At 27.4% G+C, this 24,073-nt stretch overlaps 2 protein-coding genes across 3 annotated transcripts in view; one reads left to right on the top strand and one right to left on the bottom strand.

The window, feature by feature from the left end:
* The window catches only part of LOC127286919 (SH2 domain-containing protein 3C), a 120,215-nt gene extending 113,388 nt beyond the window's left edge, over positions 1-6,827 (bottom strand). Inside the window, exon 1 of the mRNA XM_051313569.1 lies at positions 6,682-6,827. The gene's annotated coding sequence lies outside the window, so the exon portion shown is untranslated. The remainder of the gene's footprint in view (positions 1-6,681) is intronic.
* LOC127286918 (inactive dipeptidyl peptidase 10) overlaps positions 1-24,073 on the top strand; it is a 163,201-nt gene that overhangs the window by 45,264 nt on the left and 93,864 nt on the right. The window lies entirely within an intron of this gene.

Here is a 24,073-nt window from a genome sequence, read left to right on the forward strand (position 1 = left end):
TATCTTTGAATTTTACCAGCGAAACAATAATTTTTGATATCCGTACAATTAATTTTTGATAATTATTTAATAAAATTTTATATATTTACCTTGTAATATAAATTTTATAATGCTAAAAAAATTTACCTTTTATATTGAGGTTTTGAACACTAATAACTCCTTTTCAGCAAAACAAAGAAATCACGTTTTTGTTTTTATATTTAATTTACACCTTCTTTTCCAACCTATCAAAATTTGATGTTGGAGAACGACCTACTTTTTATCTTTATTGCATTATTTACAAAAAAACGAACGGTTCAAAAAACGAATTTACAGGTAAAAAAAGGTATTTTGTTAAACTGAAATTAAATATATTAAATACAAATTTGAAAATAATAATCAAACAGCAAACTTTAGTTTTAAAAACTACTTGCATTTTAACCTTTAAATTTGTTTTTTGAACCAGATTTTTTCAATTCAATAAACAGAAAAGTAGCTTAAAAGCCAAGCATAAAATTCAAACTTTGATATGATGAAAAGGAAGATTGAATCATAAACATTGCAAGTAAATTTTAGCATATTTCTATATAACATAAAATTAAAAAGTCAGCAAATCATTTAAAAGTACCTACATTAAAAATTCTTAATATTAAGTTGTATTTAATAGAAACCTTTTTTTAAAGTTTTCTAGAAAAATGTGTTAAATTTTGACATTTCACAGGTAAGTTTAAAAATTATTTTTACATTTAATATTTTGGTCTTTTTTATCTTTAAAATTGAAATTATAAGATAAATATATATAAAAAAAATTTTATAAATAATTGTTAAATATAAATTGTACGAATATCCGCAAGGACCTTATATTTTGAATTACATAATATTTTCAGTTAATTTAAAAATGTAATCTTCTTATTTTTAAAGAGTCAGAAAGAGAACAAATTTGAAAAGTTATTTTGAAAAATGCAATTTTTCAAAGTGAAAAGAAAAATAAAAAAAAAAGTAATTTCGCGATATGTTGAATATGAGAGATATTTGAAAAAGGGGATTTCTAGATCAGTCATTTCGCGCTAGCTAAGTTACCAGTAAAAATTCGAATAACTTTATACTTTGCCAATCCAACGTTGCGAGAACTACTTGCTCCTGACTTATGGAATTTCTTCGGGAAGTTGGAGTTTTAGGAGAGTGATAAAGAGAAGGGCGGGGTAAAAGAGGACGAACGCAGTAAGAGAGAAAGGGAAAAAGAATATTTTTGAAACGAAAAGTACGTGGTTGCGCAAACAAAATGCTAAGCCCCAGTTTCTTTTCATTTATTCCGTTACATTTACAAAATGTTGGCTCGATTCCATCAGCAGAGGGCTTTCCCAGAAAATCCATGCAACACTCTAATTGAAATTCGAGGGTAAAGATTGAAACTAGCCACTATATATAGATGGAAAGAAGAAAGTAAGGGCTTTTAACCATGCGAATCAGTCTTCCTGAATTGATTCGAATTTCGAAGGGATAGCGCAATTGAATATTCCACGAGATACTCTCTCTCTCTCTCTCACTCTCTCTCTCTCTCTCTCTGTCTCCCTTTTTCTGTCCACAAGGATTGACTGAGATTTCACTTTATATTCACTCTTCGTCATCTGCATTTTGAGATTTCCTCCGCGATATCGTCATTCCTTGTCAAGTGAACTCTTCTCGTATCCAACCCCACTTTCTATTGACTTCATGATCATTTTCATCTTTAAACTATCTTATTTCTTGACACTTTCTCTTTCTCTCTCGCCATCCAAGTTTCACGTTTGTAAACATGTGTAAATTACTTCTAATAATCGACAACCCCTATAACACGGAATATTCCTTGAAACATTCCATACATATTCCAGGAACATTAAAATGTCCGACCTTTTCAATATTCAAATAGAATATTGAGGGAATATTCCATTGGAATATTGATGGAATTTTTCATTGAAATATTGATGGAATATTCCATCAGAATATTGAGGGAATATTTAATTGAAACATTTTACGAATATTTTTTTTTTGCAATACGCATTTGAAATTTATTAAAAGTTAATCAATTATTTGTAAATTTTAATTTAAAAACCTTTTTTGAATTGTTTCAAAATTTAGTTTTCAGAATTAATTTAGGGACCATTCATTAATTACATAAGGACGATTTTGGCTAATTTTCACCCCCCCCTACCCCCATGTAAGAATACATAAGATTTTTCGACCCCCCCTCCCCCTTCTTACGTAAGTTTTTAACAATATTAATGTAATTAAAAAATTAATTACAAACAATATAAATGGAGAATACTTGGCAAAATCTTACGTAAGAATAGCTTCTACCCCCCCCCACCCCCCGACGTAAGACCATGTAGAGATTTTATAAACCCCCCCTCCCCCTAAGAACCCTTACGTAATTAATGAATGGCCCCTTATATAAATACATAACTGAACGTATTTTATTTAAATGAAGACAAAATTTTAAAAATTGATAAGTAGAAGGTAGAAAAATTATAAAATCAGTAATAATAGTTTGATTTTTCATTATTAAAAAATATTCGTACAGTGTTTCCATTAAATATTCCTCCAAAATTCCAACGGAATATTTTTCAAATATTCCAATGGAACATTACATCAATATTCCTTTGGAATATTCCCTCAATATTCTAGTGGAATATTCTAAAGGTCGGATATTTTAATATTCCTGGAATATTCCCGGAATGTGAATGAAATATTCCGTGTTATTGGGGAATAGTTGGGGGGCATGAATTTGAAAAAATTTCTACCAGTTTCACCAGAACTATTTTACATATATAATTTATCCAAATCATGTGAGAATTTAAAAAAACTGTTATACAAGAGTCAACAATTCATTAAATATTTTAAACAAATATAATTTTTATAGAAAATCTGTATCGATAATTTCAAATTTCTCTCTCTCTCAAAAAAAAAAAAAAAAAAAAAAAAAAAAATGATAATTAATACAAGATTTATTTTTGGTAATATGTAATGAAAGAAACGAAACGAGGAATATGATAAATTAAAGACGAGACTTGCAATTTTCATGAATGCCTCATATATATTTGATTCCATGGAAGACTTGAGAAAGAAAGAGAGAGTAGAGAGATATTAATCAGAAGAAGTTGACTCTTTTTGATTTCGCATGGACCCTACTATAAAAGCCAAGGGGTGTCGATTACAAGGCGACGTTTCGATTTATGAGAGGCAGTCATTGAGTTCGAAAATTACACTTCCGTGAAGAGGATAATCTTCTACTGGAGATAAGGCTGAGAGAGAAGAAGAGAGAAAAAGAGGAAGTTGGGACGAAATATCACCCCCAAGAAAAGAGAACAAGTGAATTCGTGTGGAAATTGAAGATGAGACATATATAAGAGTGAGAAATGAGAGAATATGAGAATGCGTAGTTACACTATATTGATCCTATAAAAATATTCAAATAAAGAATTTATATTATAGCGATTCACTCGAAATAATTACTTTTCCTTTTTTTTTCATTGTCAGGACCAATAAAAAAAACCAAAAGAAATGAAAAAAAGTCAAAATTATATTTATAGAAATATTAATATATTTAAATTATTTCTAAAAAAAAAAATAATTACCAACATTTATATATTTTTTCTCGGAAATATTATTCTTTTATTTTAAAATCAATTAAAAAACTATTTTCACCATCAGGGAATAATCTAATTTATCATCCGTTAAAATTGATTGAATGAAAAAAGAAAAAAATTCACATTCCTTTTTATCTTTTTCATAAAAAAAATGTCCAGAAACGAAATTTTCATATGTAGGAAAAATAAGAGAAAAAAATAAAATACTAGAAGCTTTTGCAAATCATTATTAAATTCAATTAGCCATTTTTAATATTTCGACTTTCGTACAATTCTTCTAAATCATAAAATAATGGAATTCGCATCGATAGAAATTAATTATCGAGAAATTTCGTTGTGTTAATTAAACACGGTTTATCAGGCACGTTGTGAAGTATTACGTGTTGCTATTAAATTTTTTTCTATCTCGCTGAATAATTTGATTATATATTATAATAAATTGAATAATTTTTCAAATTCAGATCTATATTTGTTAAGAATTTATTGTTTATTGAAATTTATTGAGATTGAGGGGCCTATTCTCCGATTTTTTTAGAATTAATTAATAAATTAAATTAATTAATAATTATAAAACATTATTTAGAGGAAGACTGAAAAATACTAGGCAGCCCCTTCCAAGTTGTACTAAATCTACTTGTTAAATGCAATGCACAAAATATGCTTATACGACAATGAGGAATATCGGATTTTGATTATAATTATATTGTTGAATGTTGCAAATTTTCAAGTGAGGTGTATAAGATGCAAAGCAACACCTGTTATCGAAGATGTGCAACACATCGGACAGTGGCCCTGACCTAGGAGGCAGGATAAGCTCTCAGTTTCCATAGCAACGATAACCCACACCTTGTAGATAATCGCTAGTATTGCCAGAGGCCACACACAGAATAGAGAAACATCGATCTTTGACCTGGGATTGCGTTCTCCGTCTCTCAATGGTATACATCGTACCATTCACAGTTCTATGGGTCCATATGGTACCCTTAACAAAATTATCCTCTCTCTCTCTCTCTCCTTCACCCCATTCCCCTTACCGAATAGAAGACCCGGACAATTTATCCTGAATCTCACAGGAACATTTCCACAGTAACAAGTGTATATAGATATTCGTGAAACGATCAGACAAGCCTGGAACAACCACCACCTCTAGCAAGAGAATTCCCTTTGTTCCATGGATAACCATTGATGCCTGGAGCGATTGTTCGGTCATGTGATTAATCATGAATTCGACGATTAGACGTCGCTGAACTACAACTTGATAACAATGATAACACGGTCCTTGGCTACTTGTTGATAATCTTCATCGATCGATATTAAATACATTAGTTCTCACGTGTGTAATGTTTCAAAATAAATATACCTAAAGCTACTTCTTCTGATAATTAAACTCATACAATAAATAGAAAGACTTATTTTAAGACAAGTCTTAAATTCTGCACTACTGTTAATCCACATGTAAAATAAATTGCGTAAATAAACAAGTGTTTGTATTAATAATTATAAAATGAAAAGGCCTTGAATGGTTATTTGGTTTTAATTCATATGTATTTATTACTTCTACACAAAAAATTAAAAGGCATTAAAATAAGCTGCAACGCTTCTTATTTTAATGCCTTTTAATTTTCTGTGTAACTAGTTTTGAAAATTATTAACTGATGTTCCTTTTCAAGAGGTAATTTTAATTTATAAATTTTTTTTTTTATATTTTATTTTCTAAACATAAACCTAATGTTAAAATATCAAAATTATCAAAAGTTAATTACTTTAAAACATAATTTATTTTAATTTTTCAGGCTCAAAAAGAATACCCTTTCTGAAATCTTATTATGTTTTTTCAACGTTGTCTGTGACAAGAAAATATATGTATAAATTTCGTAGAATTATCCCTTTAAAACAGTAACAATGTTCAAAACTAGTTAGAAGTAATAAATACATATGAATTAAAATCAAATAACCATTCTAGGATTTAAAGCAAATGTATTTCAAAATTATTAAATGAAAAAAAAATTAAAATATACATGAGAGAAAAATTTTCATTATTGCCAAGTATTTTTCTCGCAGATTGAAAATATTCATCTAACCATTGAAAAAGATTCCTCTCATATAATACGATGGACGAGTATTTTTCAATCTACGAGAACACTATTTCTTAATAAAGAAAATTTTCTTCAAAAGATATATACAGTATATATGTTCAGTATAAAATTTATTTTCATCAATAAAAAATAAGTGAAATTAAATGCAAATAATTACAAATATATAAATAATATTTTATATTAATAAATTTCTTAATAAACTTGTTAACGAGGAAACTCCGTTTACTATAAAATTATAAACCTATTTATTTTGGCTCTCCAAATTAAGCGGTGTGTCAATGCAAAATTAACCATCAAATGCACTATCATTTGACTCTCATGAATTTTAATTAAATTTCAATGGCTCTGTTAATTTTAGACTTTATAATTTAAAAGATATATATATATATATATATATATATATACAAATCTATTTTGCCGAACAAACCAAGCCATTTGCAAATTCGGACAAATGAAAATTCTATCAATTAGAAATTCTTTTAAATTATTTTTCGGTTAAGTAAAAATTCTGTAGTATGAAAAATCGGTTATATGGAAATTATATCAAATAATAATTCGAACAAATGAAAATTCATTTGAATGAAAATTCTATACAAGGAGATTCTACCAAATAAAAATTCTTTAAAATGTCTATTATGTTAAATGAAAAATCGAGAAAATGTAAATTCTGACTAATAAAAATTCGAAGTAATAAAAATTCTGTGAAGTGAATTTTCGGTTATATCAAAATTCTGTAATATAGAAAATCGGTTTGATGAAAATTATGCAAAATACTAATACGAACAAATAAAAATTCGGCACAAAACTAATTATGACAAATGAAATTCGATAAAATGAAAATTCTGACTAATGATTTTTAGAACATAATCATGCGTCCCTCGAATTTTCAAAACGAAAAAAATTAGAAGTATTTGGAAATAGTACAAAAATAATATTACTAATATTGTTTTAATATTTATATTATTATTTTTTAATCTTACCTTGAACTCCATTCGCCCATGCACGAACTCCATACTGTAGCCACATTCGAACGTTATTTTCCAGATTAAAAAATCACACGCGATTTTAAGAATTTCGAACACTCCCGAAAACACAATTAGAAAATTACTTTTAATACCTGTTAACAAATGCGGTTTTAATTAAATTGGAGCACTTCCGAAACAGCGTAGAGGTTAGAATCGAAAAATACCTAAACAAGATTTCAATAATAATTATGAAATATATTAAGACAATCGCGATTTAAGATCAATTCGAACACTCCGGAAATAAAAAAAAAAAGTTTTAGAAAAAAAAACACTAAACAAAACAAAATTTCGAATCACGTGTCATTACCTAAAATGCGGGACAATATTACATTTCAATGGGTGCAACAAAACGAAAATTTAGGTATAATGTACTTGTTAACACAATGATTGCCTTTCAACTGACAATGAGTTTTAAATGTATATTTCCTATAATTGTGAATTCTAATTCTCACCAGTTAAAACCTGTTATTGAAACCACAAGCCTATTAGGTCTCAACCGAATGTCAACACACTGCCCCGAAATGAAAATAGAAGTCCCGGAGATTCATTGTTTTGTTGCACTTCCTGAAAAACAAACAAAGATCCAACCAATTAATGATTTGAAATATTTATAGAAATTTTACGGTAAATATTATGTACATTTAAATAGTTATTAACATCAAAATATCAGTAATAGGTGTTATAAAAATATTTACCATCATAATATACAAAGTGTTCAAAACGTATGGAAACGATATAATTTATTTACACTTATTATTGTTTGTTCCAATGATTTCTTTTTTTTAAATTTATACATTGCGATGAAATATGTATGAAAAATATTTAATTTATTATTTTTTGGTTAAATTTTTTTTTAATTTATACATTTCGATAACCGTTTCTATAATTTTTGAACACTTTGTATAATAAATCAATTATTATAAACGTTGTAGAGTCAGTTGGGGTAAATCGAAACAGCAGTTATTTCAGTTCAATACTGTTGGAGATACAACGATATTTATAAATATTTAAGGTTTTAAGTAAAATTCAAGTGGAAAGGGAAAACCAGGTACTTGAGGTACCTGAATGCAATTCCGGGTTGAAGGATTTTGTCAGTCGTGCTATTATAGTACTGCGGATAGCATTAAAATTTGTACGGCTCACTTAAAGAATTCATTAAAGAATCTAAATTAAAGTCAATTCTATGTTTGGCAAATTAATATTATAATTGTTCAATAAAGTCTTAATCTTAATTTATCTGTTACAATTTCCTATCTTTCATCTTATACGTGTTTTACTTCCAAATAACCTATCCAGTTTCAACAAATACAAAATTTTAAAAATATATACTGCCTCAAACCTTGTTGGGTGTGATCTAAGGTTCAAGACATTATTTATTTTAAAATTTATTTATTTAACTGAAATAACTACTGTTTTTATTTATTCCAACTGACACTAATGAAGATGAATTTCTTATTATTCAAAAAAATCAATCAATATTTCGATATTACGCGTGATCAAAGCGAAAATCAAGTTGTGAGGCCCAGGTAAAAGCTCGGACAGTGGAGAAAGGCCGCGGTTCCCTTGCCACTGAGATGCGCGTCGCCTACTCAAAATGAATGTAGCTCTGCGCACAATGCTCTCCCCTCCAGGTCGTCCCTCACGCGTAGCAGGTATAAATATAGGACGTTTGGAAGGGAAACGGCACTTTAGTAGTTAAAAGAGTCGCTGAAGGTTACGTATTATCTTTTGTAGACAAGGAGTGATTTACTTCGGGAGCGTTTCTTCTACATTGATGAGTGCATTACTCAATATTAATGTATATTATGTAAAATTCTTGTTCTAAACAGTCAAATGATCCTCTGGCGTCTAAATCCCGAGCGTTATTCGTATTTAGCGTATATTATTTCGTATTATAATTAATTCCAACTATAATTTCTGTTCATTTTGTATTTTTAGTTTATCGTTCTGTATTAATTTAAGAATCACATGTTTTTCGTTTTATCGTATTGTTTCACTTAATTGTGAATCTCGTTTTTTTTATATTATATTAGTTTTAAATTCTGTAAATAATAAATGTGAATAGTTTTCGTGTCTGTAAATTAATTTAATATTGTTTCTAATCAAGCTCTGATCTGTCGAAATAATCCTTCATTTTTTATCTTTACATTCGTTACAACGCAAAAGATAAATTCTTGATTATTAACGAATAATCAAGAATTACAATTAAGTTTACAAATATTGTTACTGAAACCAATAATTTGAAAAAATCTAAAATAACAGTAAAAAGAATTTAAATATTCGAAATTTGTTGTTTTATATGTATAATAAATTTTTTTTATATTTGTATGTAAACCGTTTTAGTAAAAAGTTGTTTTCCATAATTAGATTCATTGCATCCTGGATTATTATATCATCCCACAAGAAAGAATGTTAGAATTTGTTTTTATTTTCTTTTTTCTGTAAAATGTTTGCTAATAACATTATAATATATTTTTCATTAAAATTTATGTAATTTTTATGTTTCTTCATTCCAATAAGTGTAATAGTCTACTCGTTTATCTTACAAAACATTTACCACAAAAACATGAAATTTTGTACACATCACATTTTTCAAAAATATTTTAAAGTTCTTTATCTAAATTTATTTATGCGGTCATCCTTCCTTCAAATTAGAATTGTTATTATAAGAATTATATTTATTATTAATTATATTATTATTATTATTGTATAAAAATTTTTTTTTTATGTTTCCAAGCTGTTTTTTGTCTGGTACAGATTTTTGAGGAACAAAAAATTAAAAATACATGTCGAGTAAGATTTTGGCTCACGAGAACTTTTTTAAAAAATAACAAAAATGGGTATTTTAATCGATATGGAAAACTCTACAAAATGAATAAGGAAAATGGCGGCGATTTTTGTTTCTTTAAAAATCATCAAAAACTCAAATATATTTTATTTGGTTCAAATAAATCATTTCTCTGGGTGTAAACACTAAAAATATATTGCAAGGACGCATCAAAAATAATTCTTAGAAAATAATCTACCAAAAATACATATAAAAGACTTTATCTAGATGACCCTTGTGTATGTGGAAAAATTTTATTCATTCATGTAAAAATAAAATGCTTTTATCACGGTGAACGATTTATACGTTCGAACTGGACAGAAACTAAAGTGAAACGCAAATTTTGTGTTGAAACTATACTGGTATTCTATTTCCGTATTCCGTGTCACGTGTCGTGGACTTCCAGAATTAACTAAAAAAAAAGAAACGTTGGCCCGCGTGAAACAAAAATAATATCGCGTATTTCTATACTCTACTTACTTCCGGGAATGTCTCTTCTTGCTCATCGTTTATGTACTCACCTTTTTCTATTTCACTGGCGTAAAACATTCGCAAACAGTCTATAATGTCCAAAAAGGTAAATTCCCTCAGCAAACAATCACAGTTTGTATAGAATCTCATTTTTTTATAAGAGAGAGAAAAGAGAGTTCAATTTTCTTTTCGCACATTAGAAAAATGCACAACTATATTTTTCCAAAATATATATATATATATATCTTAAAAATTTGTCAAAAATTTTATCAATGAATTTTTTTTTAATAAAGAGAATAAGCGACGTAAACCTTATATGGATAAATTTACTCATCAAAGTTTGAGCTTCTCGACTAAAGCTAAATTTCAAATTTTCCTTCGCAAATTTAGTATAATATTTTTCTACACAATATTTCATATATTTTCAAAAAAACTGTTCTTCAACCTGTCAAGTATTTTATACTTTCATTAATATTTTATAATTATTATATTAAAAAAAAATGATAAGAAAATTTTATTAAAAAATAGAAAATTATTTCTCTCAGTGGCAAGAACAAATTCTTAATTTTAGAATATTGCTTTTTTTATGTAAAAGTTTCAATAGAACATTCAAATACCGTGTATACTGTAATGGAATCGCAAATGACGTAAATTCCTTTTGCATTCATATATATATGGTTTATGCGTCCGTTTCTTTGTAATTCTCTACATTCTGCTTTGAGAATGATATCTAAACCACAAGAGGACTCTGTGAATAGAAGCTAGACAGTAAAAGAAAACTCAGTGTTTATTCAGTTGTATATCCGAAACCAACGTTTCATTCCACTCATCGTCTAGTCTCTGTGCGACTATTTTGGATTTCGATATAAAAGTGATCAGCAAAAGTTACAAATAATTAAAAAAAAAAATTTAATTAAATTTATTCCAGTTTAATTTTTTTTTACAATTGTCATCTTTCAATCAAGATTATATAAAGTGGAATATGGAAATTCTTTTATTTTTTTTATAAATTTATTTTTCAGAAATCGTCGAATTATTAAAGTAAAATTTCATAAACACTGTAAAAAGGAAGTACTAAAATATTACCAATTTTAGGTATCAAAATAGAACCAAATGACAATTTAGTACCTAAAGTCGGTATTAAATTAATACCTTTCGTTTTAAGGTGAAATATAAAAATAAATAAATATAATATTGTTAAATAAAAATAAAGAAATATGTAAAAATAATAAATGAAGAGCAAATATAAAAAATAGTTAAAATTCTTAATAATAAATTATTAACTTAAAAATAAAAAGTCGAAACATTTTGTTAAATGTCAAAAATACCACGAAAGTGAGAAATCGAACAAGTAATGTAAGTTTAAGAGCAAGTATTTTAGAATTTAAATGTACATAGTTTGAGTAACATTTGCTGTAAGGTGTATAGGGGAGTTAATGAAAGTTTTCTTAAGTTGTTTAAGTTGAGATACAAAGAGATAAAGTTAAAGGATGAAAAAGATGGGAGGAGGGAAAATGTGTTGAAAAGAGAGAGAGAGAGTGAGAGAGTGAAGTCTGAATAATACCTGGACACTGTCATTGCATTCTAAAATTAATCTTAATTAGAAAATAATAAACTTCGAAAGAATATGTTATATATTATAAATTATTATTAAAATAATGTAACTAAATATTGAATTAAATAATTTATTTCATTTTTTTTAAACAAAAAATATGTTAGATGAACATTTCAAAAAAATATTGATAAATAATAAATTTTATATAAAATGAAAATTTTAATTAAAATAAAAATTAAAAGCACCTATCAGTTATATTAAATAAAATTTTTTAAATAAAACAAAATATAAAAATTTAAAAATTCAATCATTTTGATATGAAATAAAATTATTATTAAAAAGGAAAATAAAATTTTTTTAAATAAATTAATTTAATGTGAAATAACAATTTTAAATAAAAAATAAAAATTGATATATTTTATTTTAATATTAAAATAGACGGGAACATTTAGATTATAGTTCTCAAATGAAAATGTAGGGAATAATTCAGCGTGTAAGATTACGTTTTCGCGCTTGCAATCGAAACAAAAGGAGAAATGAAGTGGAAAAAAGTGAATGGTAAAAAAATGAATAGACATATGAATGTTATCAAATCGAACAATCTCCGATACTCGTTTGCCGTTTACCATCGGTGGGCGTCAGCCAGCTTTATTGGCGAGACTCCGACGTTTTTATTCCTCAGAACAGGTGTCTATGTTCAATAACACGATATTCACTAGTGAATTTTCAAGCTTAAAATATAAACGATAGCTTTTCTCTCTCTCTCTATCTCTCTCTTGGCTCCCTTACGGAGCTTACACGATTGGCCTAGGTATATATTTAAAGAGCTCCCGGGTACTTATATGACTCTCAGGTGAACACTTTACGAACTCTAATTGCTCCAATAGTATCTCCAACACATTTTTTATCTCTCTAAATTTTATAGCTTTAATTACAAAAGTCGTTACAAATTTTCATATAGAAATAAAACAGATTACCAACATTAATGATAAATAGGTATAATTGAAATTGCCACAGAGAATTATGACCGTAACATAATATAACTTTAAATTAAAAATGATTTTTAACGCAAACAAAAATATAGGGGAATAGCTCAGGGTTGAACACCGTTTTGGACTTTGTTTATAATCTTTTTTAAAAAAATAAATTTAGTCAATTGAATTATATTGTTAGAAAGATGTACAAAAGAGGAACACTTTTGCTGAAGATCGTAAATTGATTGGTCTAAAATTAAAAAAGTTCTGATCATTTTAAAAAAAATAAAAATCTCGTCAGGGTTGGACACTTTGTAAAAATCGAAGCGAATTATGAATAAAAAAATAAAATAACATTAATAACGTTACTGAAAACGTTTTTTTTCTTTATTTTTCATTTTTACATTATTATTATTTATAATTGACAATTAATATTATTTATAATGTTACTGAAAATGATTTTTAGGTTCATTTTTTTCATTTTTAACGTTATTATTATTTTTCTAATATCTTTGTCAAAATACGTGCTGTGTGTGAGTCAATGTTTATTTGTATATTTATTTATAAACTGTGTCAAATTCATAATTAACAAAATGTCCAACCTTTAGTGTATAAAGTGTCCAACCCTAAGTAGAAGTAACATTTTCTAATTGTGCCAACTATAACCAGACATGTTTCGCGATTCGATTTTACACTTCATTTTTTCTTCAATCATGAACCCCACAATAGATGCAATAAACTTACCTTACCGATTTCTTGTTTTCTTTATTCATTTTTTATGTTTAATCACGTCGCTTACAAAACTTTTTTTGTTCCTACAAATGCACCGACGTCACAGCAGACGCTACTTTTGATCCTCCAAAAATGTAATGGCACAAAAAGTTAGGTTTCACTGCGAGAAACTTCGACACATCCGTGCATAGATGGCGCTAGTGTTCTTATTTTAAAAAAAGCAAAGTGTCCAACCCTGAGTATATTTCCCTAATAAAAATATTGATTTCAATCAATTTTAAAAGATATTATAGTTATATACTTTTTAGAAAAAATCATGTTGAGTTAAAATATTTCGTCATAAAATTATTCCCTATATCAAAACTTGACTACTGGCGCAGTAATGGCGCGATACTGGTACCAGTGTACTGAGCCAGTAGTAAACTCTGACAATTTCTGATAGAATTTTTTGCGTTAAAAACATCGTTCAACATTTATTTATTTATAGATCATTTGTTAATTTGAAGTTATATTGCGGTCACTATCCTCTTTAATTAAAAAAATGTACACATTAATTGTATATAGTTGTAATTAATTTTAAAAATTAAAAAATAATAAATTTTACACCTATAAAGAAAAAAATATAAATAAAAACTAATTTAAAAAAAAATTGATAATATTTTTTGACATTTCAAAAATGACAACAAGAAAATGATCTGACGCCGTAAAATTTGAAAAATGTCCCAGACATAAAAATACCATCAGGAATATGTATGTAAAATTTACATTATGGAAATTATGGGATTTATATTATTCTTTATATATTCCACCGGTTATAGAAATTTATTACATTCTATATAAAAAATTATAAAAATCTTGTATTTAATTTTATGACTTTATTGGATAAATTTTTTTACTATTTACGTATATGTATATCAACATAATTTTTATTTCATTTTAAAATATTCTATATTTTATTATCAACTTATATATATATATATATATATATATATATATCATAAAGAGATATTTTTTTATTTAAACGAAATATAATGTATTTTGAATATAATACCTGCATGTTTTAAAAATACCATTTTTTTCTGTCATGAATAAAATTTTTATTTTAACTAAATAAATACATTTATTCGTCGTAAATTAATTTTTAAAATTTGTTTTTCCATGTTTAAAAATTTCTCCGGCACTGTATATATATGGTTTTTCAGAAGTTTAATTGCAATTAAGGTCAAATTTATGAGTTACAGTATAATAAAGAGTTGAAAAAATGAGGTTAATTGACTGATTTTGAAATTAAATAATAATAATTATTATTGGTATAAGAAGAAGAAGAAAAAGAAGAAGATCGAAGAATTAGAAATAAAAACAATGTCGAACATGGTGAAAATAATTTTAATAAAAATTTTGAAAACAGTTTCCGCGACAGCTATTTCGTAAAGAGGATTTTTCTTAAACTTCTCATAAAATTTTATATCAGACAAGAGAGTGAAGGAATGAACGGAGTGTGGAACGACTTTTTCATGCAGTCATTCTCTCAAAATTTATGTCTTTTGTTCTCACTTGACCGGTGTATGTATTTCTTATCACTTCACTTTTATGTTCGTCTAACCCATATACCCCATAATCTTTTATTGCACTCTATTTTGATATTACTTCCCGCCATAATATCAAAATTATTAAAAAAAAGAAATATTATATATCCCATGGAAATAAATTATATTTGAAAAATATGTTTAACATAAATAATTTAAAAACAAACGATATCTATAATTTATTAATTAATAAACAATTAGAAAAAAAAGTTAAACACAAAATTTCGTTTCATTTATGTAAGTAAAGTTTTTTTTTCTCGTTGGACAATGAAGGTTCATTTAAACTTAATAAAGGGATTAGTTTTAACAAAATAAAAGTTCGTTCTCTTTTTTTTGTTGCTGATGATTAAATGCGAATGCTGAAAAAGGGGATGAAAAAAACTTAACAAATCCGCTAATTTCTCAGTACTTGGCTATAATTGAGTAGGTATTTTCAGGAGGAAGTTTTCTAACGAACTCAAAACTCTTAAACTTGAGGAGTGAGAAACCATGTTGATAATGTCACAGAGTCACTACAGTTAAAATGAAAGCTTTTTACTTTCAGTGCATATGAACACTTAAAAATTCTTAAGTGCCGAGTCACAAAAGTGCTGTTAAATAATTTCTCATCTAATTTTTCCCGAGTTGTCTCATAAAGTAGTTTAGTTTCAATTTTAATATTAAACAAATTTTGTCTATTTTATTTATTTATATTATACGTTAATTGTAAATTAAACAAAATTTAAATTTAAAAAAAAACCTTCAAAGTTAAAGAAATAAATGTTTTTATTTTTATTTCTTTTTATTTTATCCGTAAAATCATAAAAAAAAATTCCCTTTATGAAAAAAATTGTAATAAGAGTAAATTTCATATCGAGGAAATATAACGATTGTAAAATTTTCATAAAATTGCAAAAGGATATATGAATATAAAGACAATAAAAGAAAATGCTTCTCCAATATGTACTATATATATATATTCGCAGAAAGAAAAGGATGAATTTTCCATGGAAAATCTACTTGGCTAAAGGAAATATATAACTCAATAAAATGTTAGAGAGATCCGACATGGATAATGATCATTTGTGGAAAATTATATTTCCATTGAATAGAAGTTTTTCATTCCTTATAAAATTTTCTGAATTGAGAATCGATGTCAGATTGATGGTTATTAATCTTGTTTTGGATGCCGTGCCAAACTATCGGCTGGAATATAGGCCTTTAGTCAGCAATTCTCCAAAATCGAGTAATTAATCACAAAAGCATCATGACACTATCACACGTATTATGCTCGTTTTCCGTCAACAGTGTGACACTTCATTAGATAAATTTTCCTCTTGTTTTAACAAGTTTGACATTATCTCCGAGATATTAGACAAATTAGTTCTACAAAATATTTCATATATTAATTTTTTTTTTCTTTAAAATGGAAAATTTTAATTAAAAAAAAAAAAATGTCATTAAACGGAAAGAAAAAAAAGCATTTTTAATGAATAAAATAAAAATAAATTTTTTCAATTCGAAGAAATAAAAATTTTTTTTTAAAAATTACATTGAAAAATTAAAGGAAAAAGAAAAAGCGCGTAATAAAAAAGATATTAAAAAACTAAACTATATATACAATTTCATCAATAATATTTGACAAAAAAAACTTGAATCAAGTTTTTATATTTTTCCCTAACAACTTCTGCAATCAGGTACAATTTCAGTTTTAGTGAAATAAACTTAAAATTGCGGAACTTGCAACAATAAAATATCTGAGACATTCCTTCTACTCAATCACACAACTTTATTTTCCACCAGTCCGAAAAATATTGCACTTGCTTTTCAACTTTTCAATTTGTACGCTTTACCAGGACAATTTTTTCATCAAGTTATACGTCTAGTAAATTTAGTTTAAATGAAAAATAACTTCTCAATCCTGTAATCAAAGTTTCCGTTCTGATCAATTTTTTCAGCACATTTCATTTTTCCTCATTGCACAATCGCTTTTTTTTTTATCACAAAGCACTTTTCTTAAGAAATATATTTGATAAATTGTTTTTCGATAAGGTTTAACTTATCGATTAACTTATTTAATTTTATTGGATACATCCAAAGAATTTTTTTTATTCACAACAAATATATTTTTTTTTTTCATTAAAAACTTAGGTACATCTGTTTCAGAGCTATTTTTTTGTTTTATATAAAATCAATTTCTGAGTCAAAATCATTTTAGAGCCTAATTTTTTAGGCTTATTTGTTTTAAAATAGCGGAAAATTTTATTAATAAATATGTTTTAAGGTACTGTAAAGAAAATTAATGATTTTACTGAAAATAATAAATTATATAAAAAAAAACACAATAAATCCTCAATTTTAGAGAATTACAAAAAGTAATATTATAATTACAGAAATTTTCTAAATTATAATTTCTAAAAGGATAATTGCAAAGCTAAAATAAAAAACATCGATTAAAACTATGTCAAGTCTACCGTCACTAATTTTATTTACTTTCTTTTTTGTCATTTTTTAAATAATTGCCTCAACTTGAACAGAAATTTTTCCTCGTCAAAAGAAGTACATATGTCGAACGCACTTTCCTCTAAGTCGGGTGGAGATTGAAATTCGAAAAGCCATGCTCTTCTCCGAAAGCTTCATGAAGTATTCAAGTGTAGGCTTTCATCACAGTACATTCTCCTAAAAGCTCAGTCAGCAAAAAGGACGACAAGTGATTCCTAAATGGATTTCGTTCAAAGAAGTAGTAGGCATACACCAAGACAAGTCTATATATCCTTTAAAGCAAACTATATCTGAATTTTTACAATATCAAAAATGTGTATTTAACAAAATTTTCATTTGACATTTATTAATTTTAACATTTTCAAGGTAAAAGAATTTCAAAATTGGTAATTTACATGGAAAAAAAACTTTATCTGAAACAGCAAAAGAATAGTAAAATAAATAGAAACAAATAGAATTGTGCTAAATAAAAATCATTTAACAGAGTTTCTAATTGATAGAATTTTCATTTGTCCGAAATAATTTCAAATAACCGAACAAAAAATCGACAAAAAAGATTTCGGTATACGACTTTTAAAATCAACCAATCAAAAATTATCCATAAAATATTGATTGATTTTATAAAAATCGCGCCGAAATCTTTCTGTCGATCGTTTGTTCGGCCATTTGCAATTTTTAACAAATGAAAATTCTATCAATTAGAAATTCTGTTAAATGATGTTTTGATTAAGTATGAAAAATCGATTACATGGAAATTTTATCAAATAATAATTCGAAAAAATAAAAATTCAGCTCAAAAATAATTATATCAAATGAAATTCTATAAAATGAAAATTCTAACTAATGATTTTTAGAACTTATGCATGTGCGTCCTCAAAAATACGTTGACAGTTCGAAGTAGAGATAAAGTAATTTTATTTTTTTCTTTTCTGATTAAATCGTTACAGTGTGATCGTTGCCAAACCGGAGAATAGCCAAGCTCCTGCAGAGATCTCGTGCGATAAAGGCAAGTCTCGTGGGTGAAATAAAAAGAGAGTACAGAGTGAGGCTTTAAGACATGAAAGGTAGGGAGATAACGGGGGGGGGGGTTGAAGAAGCAAAGAGAGGTATGAGTTGGCAGAAGAATTTTCCTTCTCGAGATCGGCCAGAAACGGCAAATAAGCACCCATAGCAAAAAAGAACTGCGCGAGCTGTCTTGCAAAAAAAAAAAAAGTATTGAGAAGAAAAGCCTCCGGTATGCCTAGCAAATCTCTATTATCACCTCTAAAAAGCGCACTGAAGAAGACGCGAGAGAAAAAAAAGTACGTTCAGAAGGATGCGAGAAGAGTAAAACGTGACTCCTCTCTCGCGGTTTAATTAAAACCTCCCTCGCATGGAAACGTTGGGTTCCTCCCTCTTCCGCTATCAATTTACCCAAACCATCTCTACATTTCAAAAACGATTCCCTTGAAATTCTGTTTTGAAACTTTAAATATGTTTTAAAGGTATTCACATGAACCTCTATTTTTTCTATTTAAAATTAATTTACAAATAATATAATTTAATTTGAAAACATTTACTAAGTATAAAAAAAATACAATCGATTTTAGAATATTTTTGTTTTATTAAAATAGACATCACAGATAGTAAAAAATTCAAGAAAATTTTGGTCTGACTAAAAACGACTTAAAATTTCAAGTTAAAAAAGTATTAAACAAATTTTTCGTTCATTTGAACATTCAAAACTTAAGATTGTAATGAATCTTAAAGAAACAAGGAAGTTAAAACGATAAAAGTAGAGAAAACGTTACGCATTGTTCTTTACGCTAGAAGTTTGGTAGCGACGCCATATTTAATCACAATTGCATGCAGTAAAACTGATCATGGGGTAAAACCACAATATTGCATTCATCAGGGATTGTAGTAATTGAGGTAAGACCAATTCGAATTGTGTGTCCTGCTGCTGTAAGACCGCTTCGAGGAATGACGATTATTGCTGGATGCGCGACTTTTAAACACGATCGATTTGGTGGAACGCATGCGCGAGATTTCGGTGGGGACCGCTACCGCAGCGCGGTAATTTTCAAACTTTCGTCACAAGGTGCATAAATTATAATAATTTGTATAGAAAAGTATTTTTTCTTTCAAATCGTTGATCACATAAACGTTGTGAACTTTACCGACGTAAAACATTAAAGAGAGCAAAAATATCTTTAAACACATTGTATAATACTAAAATAACCTTTCGTTAGTAATTTTTAATTACCAAAAACAGTTAAATTCCTGAATAAATTAATTATATTTTAAACAATGAATATAATGTAATTAATGATCGTTAATTACCAAAAAAAACATACATAATATTTAGTAACTTGAATTTGAGCATGTATCACATATAAAAGTGTAATTGAATGTGACTTTCTACCTCTTCTTTTGCTTGAGTTTTGCACTTCTTCCCCTTAGTGTTGCTTGAGAACATGCCTGCTCGTAGAAAACCTTTTTCTCGGTAAAGTTTCTCTCAACGATGTACTCGTAAGAGGCTTTTGAGAATACCACTTTTGGAGACCATCCGGAAATAATGTCTCTTGCCTTCTGTTCGTATCCATTGTTCTTTGGTTGTAGATTCTAGTTGCAGATTTAAGAAGCTTTTCAGTATCAGCGAAAAAATCTTTATCGTTTTGCAAAAGTAGAAATTTTACGTGTCTCAGAGTTCAACGAAGAAATTCACAATATTATATAAAATGAAAAATCCTGTTACATTTCTTTATATATCAAATAAAATAATTTTCATTAATTCAAGTTTCAGTGAATACAATACCTAATAATAATGATAAATATAGATGGAAAATACCAGAATTTTTAGAATTCGCAATTTAAAATCGTCGTCTGACATTTTCTAAAGTATCTACACTCGACCACAAATATTCAGACATTGGAATGCGAACGATGGATTAAGCACTGGCAATGGAATTCAATTTTTCTTCCTCCACACAAATTTTATTTACAGTCTGCAATGCAGTGATATTTAGTATCTTCAAATGGAGTAATAAACTTAAATGGTTTTTCCTTTAAGAAAACGAAATAATGTTAAAAAGTTAAAATGATATTAAATTGAAATTTGCAAAAACTAAATTTTTCAAGTTGTACAGGAAAAATTAGCAGCTTAATTATTAGCCCTAAAAATGTTATTAAAATAATAATTTTTCCTAAAATTTTCCAATTATTATTATAGAAGAGTCAAACACTTCTTTATTTTTCATTCTATTATATAATTTTTTAATAAAATAGTCGATCTTTATATTTCTTTTATTATATTTAAAAAATTATTATTACTTAAAGAAGCTCTACAAGAAAAAGTTATATTGTGTTTTTTATTTTTTGGTTGTAAAACCTCTAGAATAGAAAATAAATTTTTAAATGGATTTCAGGAATAAATGAAATGAACAATTTATTTATGCATTCTACCGCGACAGGATGTGACGATAATTTACGACTACAATTCTCTATAGGAAAATGAATAAGCTGAATTTAACTGCTTAGTTGATAGCATTTGGTAAAATGGGTCAATTTTAAGACAAGGATATATATTCAGCAAGAATACAACATTTTTCTATCCATAATTTTAATTTAATAGAGATAATTGCAATTGAATCAGAACTGATTAATGATTTTGATAAAATAATTATTCAATTTTTATATTAATTTAATTTATTTCCCAAATTGATGTCAATTTGGTAGATTTAATTTTAATTAAATCCATTTTATTTGTCGTAATTAAAGTTATATAGTCGTTTTTCAAAAAATTTAATTTAAGAAGATAAATTTACTATTACAAATTGAGTTTCTTTTTATTATACCAAAAAAAGCCTACGTCTGACTAAATCAGATTTTTCTACTTGAATAAAAAAAATATTCAGAACAATAGAAAACCATTTCAAACACAGTCCGATGTGGTCTTACCACGGGAAAGAGGTCTTTCCTCAAATTAGTTTTACTACAAGACCAGAAGGATGCAATAAGTGGTTTTACCACAGACAAAGAGGTTTTACCTCATGAGCAGTTTTACTGCATGAAATGGTTTTACCATGCCTAAAACATCATCAAATCGTGATCAACCTAAAAGGCGACTAAAAATGGCGACGCTACCAAACATGAATCGGATTTTGTACTTAAACAAAAAATCTAAATATTTAAATAAATGACTTTTCTACTTCCTTAGAAATCACTATTAATCAATGTCTAACTAAAACAGGTTTTTTTACTTGAGCAAAAATTCCAATTGTTATGAAATAGAGTTTGTTAAAAAAAATTTTATTTGATTAAAATTTTTTAATGGTCTTAATACATATTTGTATATTATAAATTTAATACAGATTTCTCTAACGCACTGTATGTTTTACTATAAACTTTTCCTACTTTCAGTTGATATGATGAACATCAAATGTACATTATGAATACTAACTACTAAAATTTTTATGATCTCCTTCATAGGAGATGGTTAATAAATATCTTAAAGAAAAAGCGTTGAATGAAGATATTATGGTTGTTGAACCTGAAAAGGTAAATGGGAGAAGATTACATAATATGCATAACATATATTTGATTTTTCATTTCAAGATTTTCTGTCACTACTGACACCTCAGAATATCTACTGTTTATAAATGGTAAAAACATGTTTGCCTTTTACTTCATCATAATATATATATATAGGTCATAAAAAAAATTTACAGCTCTTAAGATAAATGAAAGAAAAATACACAAAAAGAATAAAAAATTAGCAAATTAAAGTGATCACAGAATTTTCAAACACATTTACACATCACTGACATTGCCCTGAATATTATTTTATGGCAAATTTTTAATTTATCTAAATTCTCGCTAGAAAATTTTGATTTTCTATTTAAAAGTTATATTCCTTTTATTAAAAATTCCATAAAATTCGTAGTTTAAAACAAAAATCATGGTCTTTTTCCTGGTTTTTTAAACTGCAACTATTTTTCTTCACGGATTCTCTGGCAAATCTATTTCCTATATTTAGACAAAAATAAATATACATTACAATATTCTAATGTTTATGATCAATTCTCACAAATATAATGATTAATCAAAGCAGACATGTTTTACTCTCACGAAAAGAGAAATAATTTCAATGTTGAATTATACGTAATTATTCAAAATTAGCTGGTAAATTATTCCTGGCATGGAAAATATTGATTGGGTAACAAAATGTATCAGAGTGGCGATAATAGATTCCATTTGAAATCTGTAAATTAGATGCATTGATTATTATCGGATAGATAAGTTTTCTATCAAGTGAATTGAATGACGATTTGGATTCTATTTCGGTTGCATCAATAATGGATATTTTCGATTTAATACTACATATGTATATATAGTGCTATTGTCGCGTACTTTTTCAAAAAAAAAAAAATAGTTAACCCATTTGTAATTTCTCATTCTATTGTTGATGACATTCTATATTACTTATTCAACGCAGATGAACCGCACTAAATTAATTTAACTTTCAAGTCCTATACAAACACTGCAAACCATTTCATTTCACTAGATTAATATTTCACAACACTCGTCAACTCTGCGGTTCCAAATTCGAAAGTCGATTTTTTTAGCAAACATTTAAAAAATTGATTTTAGGGATTAATTTTCAATTTCATCACGAGATTATTTAAGTGACAATTTAGATTTATATGCAGGCAAATCTCTAAAACTTTTACCATTCGTATCCCAGATACTTTTTACTTATTTTAAGAAAACTAGCACGATTTCATGAGGGGGAGATCGGTCTTGACCAACCTGAGTATTTTTTCCAACTTTCTACTAGAAAACTTGAAACATAACCAAATTGACACTATATATATACAAACTTCAGTAAAGCTTTTGTAAGGATTATTAAATAAAACACTTAATCAACATTATGTAAGTTTATTGGTCGACTTCTTATTTTCGTGGTTCGCGTAAGACTGATCCTCAATCAGTCTCGTACATTTTCGCCAATTATAATCGGACACCTTCGTCATTAATCGTCATACATATACATTCTTACAAACTCGTCCATCCTGCCTATTATGTTCGGCGCGAACTAGTCATTACTTTTATAATATTTTTATTATCTTACCATAAAATGTTCACAATACGCGTTACAAATCATATTTACGAAGTCGGTATGCCAAGGTCTCAAATTACACGATTCCCAGGTTCCTGAATACGGTTTTTGTGTAAGTTGAAAGTTCTCTACATCTTCTAAAACATATCTATCGTTACGTAATATTTTTTTAACTTCATATGGACCTTTGAACCGTGGTATGAGCTTTTTTGGAGCCCCAGGAGTCGTGTCATAATTTCTTACCATGACATAGTCGCCGGATTGATACTTGCGCGGTTTCCTATGTTTCTTATCGTAATACTCTTTATTATAATTTTGTGATTTACTAATTTTCTCACTCGCTTCCAATCTCATCTCGTCAAGGTCACGAGAGTCATCACTATGCACAGCTTGCTTCAACAATTCCGCAACAGGGTCTAACACTTTACCTTTCTGCTCAATCCCGAATAATAATTTACTGGGGCTTATGCCCGTTGTACTATGTGCGGTATTGTTGAGTGCAAACTCGGCATCAGACAGCATTTTGTACCAGAGCTTACCGGTAACGGGTTCGGAAAGCTTTGCTAGCATTGGACTCAAGACTCGGTTCGTTCTCTCGACTTGCCCATTCGCTTTGGGTGA

The sequence above is a fragment of the Leptopilina boulardi genome, unplaced genomic scaffold, assembly GCF_019393585.1.
Source record: "Leptopilina boulardi isolate dan_hultmark-lab unplaced genomic scaffold, ZJU_Lbou_2.1 LbouV2_366, whole genome shotgun sequence".
In the NCBI taxonomy this organism is placed as follows: Eukaryota; Metazoa; Arthropoda; class Insecta; order Hymenoptera; family Figitidae; genus Leptopilina; species Leptopilina boulardi.